This window comes from Galeopterus variegatus, unplaced genomic scaffold (genome assembly GCF_000696425.1).
Source record: "Galeopterus variegatus unplaced genomic scaffold, G_variegatus-3.0.2 Scaffold1420, whole genome shotgun sequence".
Taxonomy (NCBI): Eukaryota; Metazoa; Chordata; class Mammalia; order Dermoptera; family Cynocephalidae; genus Galeopterus; species Galeopterus variegatus.
In genome coordinates, this window is record NW_007727531.1 from 259,036 (window position 1) to 272,395 (window position 13,360).

Sequence of the window (13,360 nt, forward strand, 5' to 3'; positions counted from 1 at the left end):
GTTGCTTCAATAAAGAAAAATTATATTTAGCTCTCAGCTTTTTGGCAGCCCTTCAGAATGTGTAATGATAGGGCACATGGAGAACTGGGTATCCTTAATGTCTACAGCTCAACACCCAGCACAGAGGCCAAGTTGGGACAGGCACCCAGGGAAAAGCTAAATGAATGAATGAATGAATGAATGAATGAATGAATGAATGGTGGATAAAAGAATCAAAACTCCTTGACAGCACTGTTTATATCCTTAGGCTTCTATCACTCATTTATTCATCTATCATTCATTTATTCATTCACCCATCACTGACGGAGTGCCTGCCAACATGTGCCAAACTCTGTGCCTGGCTGGGGACCCAGAGAGGGTGGGATACCAAAATGAGCCAAACACCATTCCTGCCTTCCCAGCTGCAAAGCTTGAAGCAAAAGCTCAGTATAATTGACCTCAGTGCTCATTGCAACTCCTAGTCTCTTCATGCCTCCCATAGAAAGGAGATAAGAAACTGAGGTTATAAAGACAGGAACTGTAGGAGTAACAATAATTAACAATAGTTGGCACTTACACTTACACAGCACTTTAAACCCTAGAAAACACACATGCACACCATTATCTCAGATACTTACAGCTCCTCTGCAAGGTAGGTAGAAGGGAGGATGGGTATCTCCCTTTACTGATGAGGATATTTAAGCACAGAAGGGAACGTGACTTTCCCAAACTCTCAGTTAGAAAGCAGCAGTCAGGACATAACCCAGGGTTTTCCCACACCCCCGTGCCTGGCTTCCAGCAGGTCAGAGACCTGTTATCACCACCTGAATACCTCCTCTGCCTAGATAGAGTCCAGCTCTGCACAAGTGGGCATCTCCTGATGGCCATGGGGAAGCTTCTGTGGGAAAGAACCAGCCCCCCTGACATCCTGCAGAACTGGAATACTCAGACCTCACCCATACAAAGCCATCCAGCAGCCTCGGCCTCACAGTCACCTTTCCTTTGCCTAGAAACCGATGCTGAGATTCCAGCTGAATAGCAGATTGTCTGCAGTACTGAGCTGAGAGCAGGTTGAAAAGGTGCAATGTAGTACTGGGTGGCAATGGCTGTTAGGTGTGCATTGAAGGAAAGAACTATGCAGGGAAGGGGAAGTTAAAGACCAGGATGGGTTCTGGTATGCTCATTTGGCATAGTTTATCCAGCTCTGCTGGACTATCTACCCTCATGCCCATCCAGGTGGATCCAGACTGCAAGAGTGGAAAGGGGGACATCTCTTGTCCTACCTTTAACAAAGTCAGCTTGGTGGATTGAGCCAGAGAAATGGCATGCACAGCAAGAGGAGACCTCTACAAAATACAGGTGTGTCCTTGAGAGGAAAGCAAGATCACTGGACCCTGGCACACCAGCCAACTGTGGCCTGCTGTTGTTCCAACAAATTGCCCTTTTAAAATACATTTATGCATATAATCTATGCGTGTGTGTGCACACAAGCCTGTGTGTATAGACATATATAAATTATATAAGTATATTTCCAATTCAGAACTCATTCTTCAGCACACACACTAACATGTGGTTTGTATTTCCCAATTTATCTCAGAGCCTACATGCATTGTTTGACTGCATAAGTAGGCATTAAACACAGCCATTGGGGATGAGAATGTTGGCTGGAGCCTCCCTCATAATGTTAGAGTCCTCCCAGCCAGGCTGTGAATCTCGTGACCTGACTGCTAAGTAGTCACTCCATTCAGAAAGCCAAGCCTTCAGTGACCCAGTTCACCCCATGATGTACACTAATCACTGCCGGCAAGGTTTCAGTTTCATGATCATGGAGCTGTTCACTGTCAATAATTAGCACTTGCCCAACACCCATAATATGTGAATCATGGTCTCCACCCAGACATGTATCTTTAGCTCCTGGGCTTCCAAACTCTCACCATGAATAAATGCACAGAGGTATCTCCAACTCTTCACCCCTCATTATATGCTGGACCATTACAGAAGACGAAACAACACTCAAGGAAGGTGTTTCTTCCTTTTTCCACAAAATCATAGACCTCCAGACCCAAGGTTCCTGGATCAGAAGTGGTAGGCAGTGGGCAAAGGGCAGGATCTGTTCCAGCCAGCAAGGTGGTCAGGTTGACATATTCAGTTGAAAGCAATGCCCTCTGAGACCACTGGCAGTCTCATGTGAATAAACTCACCTCAACCCCCTCAGGGAATTTCTCTGAAGCAAGTTCAGATCCAAATTAAATGAAAGAGTTACCTTGCTCCCTGCAAGGGAATGATCCCTAACACAAGTTTCAAGTTCTCACCGGCCACTTAAGCCACCAACCTCTGAGAGAAGTACCAAGAAGTCAAGCCTGGAGGTGTGTATGGGAGGCAGAGCACTCCATGTCAAGGCCCTGCTCCCAGTCTCCATGCCCAGCTGCACATGACAGTGGGCTCCACACACTAAGGCAACCATGTTCTCCACATCACCAAAGCCAGAAAACACAAATCAACTCTACTCACAGTCTGGTGAGCTTTGGTGTGCTCTGGAAAAGCAATTCTGGAAGGACTTGAAGCTTATTCTTGTTCAGGCGCCTAAGAGGAAAAAAAAAAAAAAAAGAATGAAAGGAGGTCAAAGGGACATTAAAATGGATCAGGTTTATTTACAGACACCACTTCAATCAGTCAATCAACAGGTATTAAGAGATTCCGTAGATCTTTCCATATGGGATGCTTAATATGTGTAAGGCATATTCAACTTGGTGGAGCTTGTTGTCAAGTCAGGGATGTAAGGCGAAGGCAAAGCATAAGCAAAATCACAGCAGGTTAATGTGCTACCCAGCCTCCATCATGAGTGTAGGATGGATGTAACTAATAGATCACAACGTTCTTTCCTGCAGATCCCAGATGAGACTTTTGAACTTTTCTCACCATGAACTCTGGATAGTTATGACCAAGTGATGAAACTAGTATGTGAAATAAGCCACTAAAAACATAGATAAAATATCAGGAAAAACACCCCAGATCGTAAATGGCAGCAGTGGTGGGAGCAGATATCAGTTGCCATAGAAACAGAGACGATCACCACGGGTTGAGGAACTGAGTGGAATCCCTGCCATCCTGGCTCTTCAGACCACAGCAGGGCTGCATGATGACTTCTGTGGGTCCTTGGCACTTTTGCCTTCATGGGCTGCTTTCTCCACTAAAAAAACTTTAAATATATTTTACAACTGTGTTGGTACAAAAACAAATATATAACACTTATTTCTACCTAAAAGTTCATTTTTTTCCTCCTAATCTTAAGTTTAAAATTTTAAATTTGTCCCAGTAGGGATGGCCCACATTGAATGACGGCCCACAGAGAGTCAATCAGAGTCTCTCCTGAGCATGGTCAGTACTAAATACCCACAGAAAAGAAGCCCATCCGAGCTTCCGAGGGACGCTGAACCATTCTTGCGATCTCCATGAAGGCTGCTTTCTTGGAGTGTTAGGCCAAGAAGCATGCCCTGTTCCATGCTAGCCCCAATTTCTTTGCCCTAGCATCTTTATGCTACAGCCAAATCAGTGAACACCCAAACCACTGTTAAAGCATAGACCTCACAGTTGCCAGAGTCTTCTGGAGCCAAAGAACAATTTACAGTCTAAATGGATTTTTCCACCTAGAATGAACTGAGCATGTCTGGTTACATGAGATACTATATTATCTCCATCTTAGAACTAAGCAAACTGAGGAGAAGAAAAGGTAAGCTTCTTCACAGCTTCTGACCCCAAAGCCCATGCCCCCCACCCCGAGCCCTGCACCAAGCAGACATGATTCTCTGAGTGGGATTTTGCTCCTATTCCCCTCTTTTCATCCTATGGACCAAAACTTCAGAGGGATGGGGGACTAGAAGGAGGCCACAAAGGGCAAAGCATGTGAGACAGGAGCATTTAGGACCTCTTATGATAAGCCTCCATTCAAAAAACTGTGCCTCTCGCCCTGACGGGGTCCGTGAAGTGTGGGGGTGGGGGTGGATCAGGGATACTCCCGGGGAGGCCTCTGAGTAGGAGGAGGCAGGGAGAAAAGGCTGGGAAGCTGGACAAGAGAAGCTCTAGTTCCCTGCCCACCTCTACGGCAGCCTGACTCCTATACCTGTGCTCTTTGTTGGTTGTTTAACTTTTTAAAATTGTGGTAAAATCACATAACATAAAATTTACCATCTTAGCAATCTGTAAGTGTAGAGTTCAGTACTATCGAGTATATTCACATTGTTGAGTGACTAATCTCCAGAACTTTTTCCATCTTGCAAAATTGAAACTCTGCCCAGTAAACAACAACTCCCCATTTCCCCCTCTCCCAGCCCCTGGCAACCACTGTTCTTTCTGCCACTGTGAATTTGACCAGTGCTCTTGTGACCATTCCTGGTATCCACTCTTTGTGCGTTCCCATCACTAAAGTGGAAAAGAGTAGGGAGCCCAGGGGAAAGGGGGGTGAAGGGAATCCAGTTCCTTGTTTAGAGCAGTTCCCACTTAGTAATAAGTCCCTTTTTAATAGTTGGAAGCCACTGACACTGGAGAAGTCATGGTGTTAATGGCTTTGGGGTTAGCCAGGGCTGGGCTCAGGTCCAGCTGTATCAGCTCTCGCTGTAGGACCTAGAGCAAATTACCTAACACTTTGAGCCTCGGTTTTCCATCTGCAAAATAACCCTACTTCTCTGGGTTACAGAGAGTCTTAAATGACACGGTGTATGTGCAAGTGTTTATCACTGCAATAAGAACATGACAATAATAATAAAAATGACACTGATTGAGTCCTACCTGCATGGCAAACACAGTGACATGCTACATGGACAGCATCTCAACAGCAGTGGCGCTGGAGGAGGTGCTACTAGTACCCCTAGCCCACAGATGAGGAACCCAAAGCCTGGGGAAGTAGAGCACATCTCCAAGGTCCAGCGGTCGGAAGTGGTAGGGGCAGGATTTGGACCCCATCGATCTGACTCCAGAGCCCTGGTTCCAAACCACCATGTTACTTGAAGCCTTTCAATAAATGACAGCTCACTTCCCCTTTTCATTCATTCATTCTTCTCTGCTGCTTTTCACCCAGGATTGCTACCTCCTCTATCCCAAACCAGACAATGATCCACCCCAGGTACACTGCTCTCCCTGAAGAGGACTTTCCTGGAGGCCCTCAGGGCAAGAACTGGGTCTCTATGTGGGTCTGTCTGGAAGCACCCTCTATTGGCACAGCTGTAAAAAACTTGGTAAGAGTTACACTCAGACAACCAACTCTCTAGTCTAGACAAAAATCCTAAAATCTGGCCAGCCACTGCCTGCAGTGGGTAGGGTGTTTAGTGTGCTAAAAGCCTTGAACCAGAGTTGAAGCTAAAAATAAAGTCAGCTTGGCTCCAAGGCTCCCGGAAGGGAAGGAATCATTTTGTTTTTGCCTGTATTTGTGGCTGGACAAAAATAAAAATGCAACCAAATTGAGCCAGTTGTGCTCTGCCTGCTGCTTCATAAATTCTGAATGAGGATCCTGGGACAGCCAGGCTGGGCTCTCCTCCCAAAAGCCTCGAGGCCTTTCCATTTCAGCTTGGGCAGGTCGCATGCTGGTTCTCTGTATCAGAAGCTCAATACTGTATTTCCAGGTCATTCTAGGACTTATTTATGTTTACTTAGTGAACAGGCCAGCCTGAAAGTCTTTCTTGAAAAGCTGATGAAGGCTCCAAGCCGCATAAGGTGTGCTTCTCATGTGGCTGCTTTAAAAGCAGCTCCAGAACAGGAAAGTGACAGAATGAAATTTGCTGTTCTCCTGAGAGAGGAACACATAAGAGCTGGGCTGCAGACAATAGCTGGCTGCTATTGGCCATGGCGCACTCATGCCATCTGCTGCTCTGGGACTCTGGGCCCAGAGGTGGAAATCTCCTGCCACAGTTCAAGTTAGAGGTAAATTGTGATTTCTGGATGGATACCAGGATGGAATGGGACTCATAGGAGGACAGAACCAAGGAAGTCAGCAAATGGGACATAGGATAGGTGAACGAAGGGCTAAAGCCCACCCAGGTGTGCCATCTCCCTCTAAGACCAAAACTCCTTCTCAGCTCTCCTGCTGGAACAATGGGGAGCATCAAAGTCACTGGCTGCTGACATGCAAGGTCATGCTGCTTTTCAGCCTGAACTCTGAAGCTCTGAGAAACAGAGCCCTGTCTTTGTGGAACCACAGAAGGCCTTCCTGGATGTACTTGGCTGTAAGATATAATAAGACATTTTTGCCAATTCGTTTGTTGAATTCATCCATTTATTCATCCATTCAACCATCCATCCATTTTACTATTCGTTTATCCGTTCATCTAACCACCATCTATCCATCCATCCACCCACCCACCCACCTACCCATACATCCAATCATTCATTTATCTAACCACATTTATCCACCCATCCATTCATCTATCCATCTATCCTTTCATCCATCCATCTATCCATCCATCCATCCACCTTTCCATCTTTCCAGTCATTTTTCAATATGAACATACAAAGATAAATCAGATAGGTCCCTTCCTTTAAGAATGTCATATGACAAACCACTACTGAAAGAAATTAAAGAAGACACAAAAAGACGGAGAGACATTCCATACTCTCGGTTTGGAAGAAGTAACATTGTGAAAATGTCTATACTACCCAAAGCGATCTACAGAATCAATGCAATCTCCATCGAAATACCAATGACATTCTTCACAGAAATGGAAAAAACAATCCTAACATTCATATGGAACAAAACAAAAGACCCTGAATAACCAAAGCAATCTTGAGCAAAAACAATAAAGCCAGAGGCGTAATACTACCTGACTTCAAATTATACTACATAGCTATAATAACCAAAACAGCATGGTACTGGCATAAAAATAGACACTCAGACCAGTGGAGCAGAATAGAGAACCCAGAAATTACCCCCCAGGCTTACAGGGGGAAATCCTACATTGGGGAAAAGACTGCCTCTTCAATAAGTGGTGCTGGGAAAATTGTATATCCATATGCAGAAGAATGAAACTAGACATGCATCTCTCACCATATACTAAAATCAACTCAAAATGGATTAAAGACTTAAGTGTAAGACATGAAAATGTAGAATTACTCAGGAAAATAGAGGTGAAACACTTCAGGAAATAGGTCTGGGCACAAACTTTAGGAACATGAGCCCGAAAGCAAAGGCAACAAAAGAAAAGATAAACAAATGGGACTATATCAAACTGAAAAGCTTCTGCACAGCAAAGGAAACAATCAACAAAGTGAAATGACGACTTACAGAGTGGGAGAAAATTTTTGCTAACTATGCATCTGATAAGGGATTAATATCCATAATATATAAGGGACTCGGGCCGGCCCGGTGGCACACTGGATAGTGCGCCGCTTGGGAAGCGCGGCAGCGCTCCCGCCCGAGGGTTCGGATCCCACATACAGACCGGTTCCCGCTCACTGGCTGAGCGAGGCGCGGGAGCAACACCGAGGGTTGCGATCCCGTTGCCGGTCCCCGGTCTGGTGCGGGGGCAACACTGAGGGTTGCGATCCGTTGCCGGACAGGGAAAAAGACAAAAGACAAAAAAAAAATAATAATAAAATAAGGGACTCAAGCAATTACATACTAAAAAACAAATAACCCAATTAAAAAATGAGCAAAGGAACTGAATAGACATTTTTCAAAGGAAGAAATACAAATGGCCAACAGGTACATGAAAAAATGCTCAACATCACTAGTCATCAGGGAAATGCAAATTAAAACCATACTAGATACTATCTCACCCCAGTTAGACTGGCTATAATCAAAAAGACGGAAAATAACAAATGCTGATGGAAGTATGGAAAGAAGGAAAAGCTCTTACACTGCTGATGGGACTATATGTCAGTACAACTACTATGGAGGTTTCTCAAACAACTACAGATATATCTTCCATATAATCCAGCAATCTCACTGCTGGGTATATACCCAGAGGAATGGAAATCGACTATATGTCAGTACAACTACTATGGAGGTTTCTCAAACAACTACAGATATATCTTCCATACAATCCAGCAATCTCACTGCTGGGTATATACCCAGAGGAATGGAAATAATCATGTTGAAGGGATACCTTCACTCCCATGTTCATTGCAGCTCTGTTTACAATAGCCAAGATATGGAACCAACCTAAATGTTCATCGATGGACGATTGGATAAGGACACTGTGGTATGTATACACCATGGAATACTACTCTGCCATAAAAAAGAATGAAATTCTCCCATTTGCAACAACATGGATGAGCTTGGAGAAACTTATGTTGAGTGTAATTATGCAAAACACAGAGGGAGAAATACTACATGTACTCATTCACAAGTGTGAGCTAAGACAGAAAGAAGGAAGGAAAGACCACAGCGGTGTGTTGGACTTGCAGAAGGAGAGAGCATACCTAGGGATAAAAAGTGGAGTGGGGGAAAGCGGGGTGGAGAGGGAGGTTGGGGATAATTGGGTGGGGGTATAGTCACAATTTGTGGTAATGGGCATGCTGCCAGTATAGATCTGGCCATCACATCTTGGGCATGAGTAGTGACAATCAGCTTTGTATCTCATGAATATTCATAGCCAATAAAAAAATAAGAATGTCATATGCTAGTGGAGGAGATAGACATGAAAACAAAAAATTACACCATGATCTTGTAAGCAAAGATTGTGGGAGCATACAAGAGGGGAAGCTAACCCCAGTCCTGGTTAAAGAAAGGTTTCCCAAAGAAAGTGGTTTTGAGTTTAGTTTTGTAGGGTAAGTGTGACTCTTTGAGACATATGGACAGAGACTTTTAGACTGGAGAACAGTCCTCCACCGCGCATTCTCATGGAGGGCCAGGAGATTGAGGAACATTTGGGGAGCAGGCTTACATTGCTGGAAGAGGGAGGAATCTGGAGAACACAAGCAATGAAGGTGTACAGGTAGGCAGAGGTGGTATCATAAGGGTCTTGTGGGTCATGATAAAGAAATTGGGCTTGGCTTTTTATGGAGGGTAACAAGGAGCCACAGAAAGTGTTTGAGCAAGGGAGTGATCATCTGGTTTGGATTTCAGAATGTTCTCTATAGTGGCAGTAGAGCTGGTTCTGAAGTGGGTGAAATTGGAAGCAAGGAGACCAATTAAGAGGGCTCTTGAGTAATCACTGTGCCTGTGTTAGGACCTGGTAAAGAACGAGAGTGGTATTGGTGTGTTAGAGACAGACGTGAGGTGTAATCAACGGAGTTTTGTGGTCTAATGCATGTGAGGGTTGAGGGAGTTACAGTGATGGAGGTATGAAAAGTGGCCTCCTGGGCTCCGGCTTGGGTAAGTAACTGATCAGTCGAAATTACCAATCACAGATGAAAAGAATAGAGAAGAGGAGTACACAATGCAGAAGATGGTGTATTTAGATTCAGGATTTCTATACCACTGAGTTCTCTCAAATATGTTTTGACAACTAATAGCAGTAGCTGGTGATAATACTAACATCATGAGTCAGGCACTGTGCTGAGCATTCTACATGCACTACCTCATTTAATCCCCACAGAAGCACTTGGAGATCAGTATTCCTAGTATCCTTATAATAGAAAACAGAGGCCTAAAAGAAGGTTAAGGCACCCATAACGGTGATGGGATTTGAATCCAGATGCCTGATGCTAAACCTCTGCTCTTAACTATTATGAATAATGTGGATATTTAATTTAGCCCTTCATTCTAAACTGTCTTCATTTATCACCTACTGTGTGCGTTTCGCCTTCCCATTAAGTTCTGAAGGTCCTTGAGAGTGGGAATATGTCTAATGTCCTTTGTGTCCCAATAGCAGCCAGCACAGCACCAGGCACACAGGGACATTTAAGAAGGGTCTGTTGAATAAATCAAAGGCAGGGATGGTCAACTAGGGAAGCCTGAAGAATCAGCAGTTTTCTTGGGCTAGATGAGGAGAGCCATTCTGTCTGGAGGTAAACAGGACTCCCAGGGCCCCTGCCTGCCTGAGTCTGTCTGCATCCTCCAGAAACTTCTTGGAGACTCAGCTTCCAGACTCATACCTACTGTGTGCGTTTCGCCTTCCCATTAAGTTCTGAAGGTCCTTGAGAGTGGGAATATGTCTAATGTCCTTTGTGTCCCAATAGCAGCCAGCACAGCACCAGGCACACAGGGACATTTAAGAAGGGTCTGTTGAATAAATCAAAGGCAGGGATGGTCAACTAGGGAAGCCTGAAGAATCAGCAGTCTTCTTGGGCTAGATGAGGAGAGCCATTCTGTCTGGAGGTAAACAGGACTCCCAGGGGCCCTGCCTGCCTGAGTCTGTCTGCATCCTCCAGAAACTTCTTGGAGACTCAGCTTCCAGACTCACCTGCCTCACTGGCCACCAAGGCAAGAAGAGGGTAGGGTTCACTGCTTCCCCTCCCTGGGGANTGCCGGTCCCCGGTCTGGTGCGGGGGCAACACTGAGGGTTGCGATCCGTTGCCGGACAGGGAAAAAGACAAAAGACAAAAAAAAAATAATAATAAAATAAGGGACTCAAGCAATTACATACTAAAAAACAAATAACCCAATTAAAAAATGAGCAAAGGAACTGAATAGACATTTTTCAAAGGAAGAAATACAAATGGCCAACAGGTACATGAAAAAATGCTCAACATCACTAGTCATCAGGGAAATGCAAATTAAAACCATACTAGATACTATCTCACCCCAGTTAGACTGGCTATAATCAAAAAGACGGAAAATAACAAATGCTGATGGAAGTATGGAAAGAAGGAAAAGCTCTTACACTGCTGATGGGACTATATGTCAGTACAACTACTATGGAGGTTTCTCAAACAACTACAGATATATCTTCCATATAATCCAGCAATCTCACTGCTGGGTATATACCCAGAGGAATGGAAATCATCATGTTGAAGGGATACCTTCACTCCCATGTTCATTGCAGCTCTGTTTACAATAGCCAAGATATGGAACCAACCTAAATGTTCATCGATGGACGATTGGATAAGGACACTGTGGTATGTATACACCATGGAATACTACTCTGCCATAAAAAAGAATGAAATTCTCCCATTTGCAACAACATGGATGAGCTTGGAGAAACTTATGTTGAGTGTAATTATGCAAAACACAGAGGGAGAAATACTACATGTACTCATTCACAAGTGTGAGCTAAGACAGAAAGAAGGAAGGAAAGACCACAGCGGTGTGTTGGACTTGCAGAAGGAGAGAGCATACCTAGGGATAAAAAGTGGAGTGGGGGAAAGCGGGGTGGAGAGGGAGGTTGGGGATAATTGGGTGGGGGTATAGTCACAATTTGTGGTAATGGGCATGCTGCCAGTATAGATCTGGCCATCACATCTTGGGCATGAGTAATGACAATCAGCTTTGTATCTCATGAATATTCATAGCCAATAAAAAAATAAGAATGTCATATGCTAGTGGAGGAGATAGACATGAAAACAAAAAATTACACCATGATCTTGTAAGCAAAGATTGTGGGAGCATACAAGAGGGGAAGCTAACCCCAGTCCTGGTTAAAGAAAGGTTTCCCAAAGAAAGTGGTTTTGAGTTTAGTTTTGTAGGGTAAGTGTGACTCTTTGAGACATATGGACAGAGACTTTTAGACTGGAGAACAGTCCTCCACCGCGCATTCTCATGGAGGGCCAGGAGATTGAGGAACATTTGGGGAGCAGGCTTACATTGCTGGAAGAGGGAGGAATCTGGAGAACACAAGCAATGAAGGTGTACAGGTAGGCAGAGGTGGTATCATAAGGGTCTTGTGGGTCATGATAAAGAAATTGGGCTTGGCTTTTTATGGAGGGTAACAAGGAGCCACAGAAAGTGTTTGAGCAAGGGAGTGATCATCTGGTTTGGATTTCAGAATGTTCTCTATAGTGGCAGTAGAGCTGGTTCTGAAGTGGGTGAAATTGGAAGCAAGGAGACCAATTAAGAGGGCTCTTGAGTAATCACTGTGCCTGTGTTAGGACCTGGTAAAGAACGAGAGTGGTATTGGTGTGTTAGAGACAGACGTGAGGTGTAATCAACGGAGTTTTGTGGTCTAATGCATGTGAGGGTTGAGGGAGTTACAGTGATGGAGGTATGAAAAGTGGCCTCCTGGGCTCCGGCTTGGGTAAGTAACTGATCAGTCGAAATTACCAATCACAGATGAAAAGAATAGAGAAGAGGAGTACACAATGCAGAAGATGGTGTATTTAGATTCAGGATTTCTATACCACTGAGTTCTCTCAAATATGTTTTGACAACTAATAGCAGTAGCTGGTGATAATACTAACATCATGAGTCAGGCACTGGGCTGAGCATTCTACATGCACTACCTCATTTAATCCCCACAGAAGCACTTGGAGATCAGTATTCCTAGTATCCTTATAATAGAAAACAGAGGCCTAAAAGAAGGTTAAGGCACCCATAACGGTGATGGGATTTGAATCCAGATGCCTGATGCTAAACCTCTGCTCTTAACTATTATGAATAATGTGGATATTTAATTTAGCCCTTCATTCTAAACTGTCTTCATTTATCACCTACTGTGTGCGTTTCGCCTTCCCATTAAGTTCTGAAGGTCCTTGAGAGTGGGAATATGTCTAATGTCCTTTGTGTCCCAATAGCAGCCAGCACAGCACCAGGCACACAGGGACATTTAAGAAGGGTCTGTTGAATAAATCAAAGGCAGGGATGGTCAACTAGGGAAGCCTGAAGAATCAGCAGTTTTCTTGGGCTAGATGAGGAGAGCCATTCTGTCTGGAGGTAAACAGGACTCCCAGGGCCCCTGCCTGCCTGAGTCTGTCTGCATCCTCCAGAAACTTCTTGGAGACTCAGCTTCCAGACTCATCTGCCTCACTGGCCACCAAGGCAAGAAGAGGGTAGGGTTCACTGCTTCCCCTCCCTGGGGAAAGGACAAGGGTGAGTGGACTCCAGCCCAGGCATGGCCCACAACACAGCAAGTCCCTTCCTTTTCTCAGGGATGTGTGGAATGTCCAGCTGCCTGGTTAAGGCCTTAGGGAGGGAGAAAGTCCATGCGTGCTAACCCCTGAAGGTCACCAGGACTGCTCACTTTAGTAACGAACTCAGGTGGTTCCCCTTCCCCAGGCAGTAGGCAGCCTGGATTCTTTCTCGGTCTACTGGTGGTTTTGGAAACACTCACATGTCTAAACAGCAAAGGCTAAAGCAGCTTTGTTATTCAGAGCAGAAGTTCCATGTGGTACCCAGTGGAGAGAGAGAGAGAGAGGGACAAGGCATCCTGTGAGATGCAGCTCCAGGCCAGGAAAACCCAGGGATGACAGCAGGCTCCAGGGCAAGGGCAGGACCAAACTGCAGAGGCCTTGAACATCAGCTCAGAGGAGGCACCATCATCCATGAGGATGTACAGAGGTCACTGCAAATCAGGGG

The 13,360-nt window shown here is 44.8% G+C and overlaps 1 long non-coding RNA gene across 1 annotated transcript in view; it reads right to left on the minus strand.

The window, feature by feature from the left end:
• Positions 1 to 2,490: 2,490 nt before the first annotated feature.
• LOC103593810 overlaps positions 2,491 to 13,360 on the minus strand; it is a 77,162-nt gene continuing 66,292 nt past the window's right edge. The window contains exon 3 of the long non-coding RNA XR_550787.1: positions 2,491 to 2,562. This is a non-coding gene — a long non-coding RNA (uncharacterized LOC103593810). The remainder of the gene's footprint in view (positions 2,563 to 13,360) is intronic.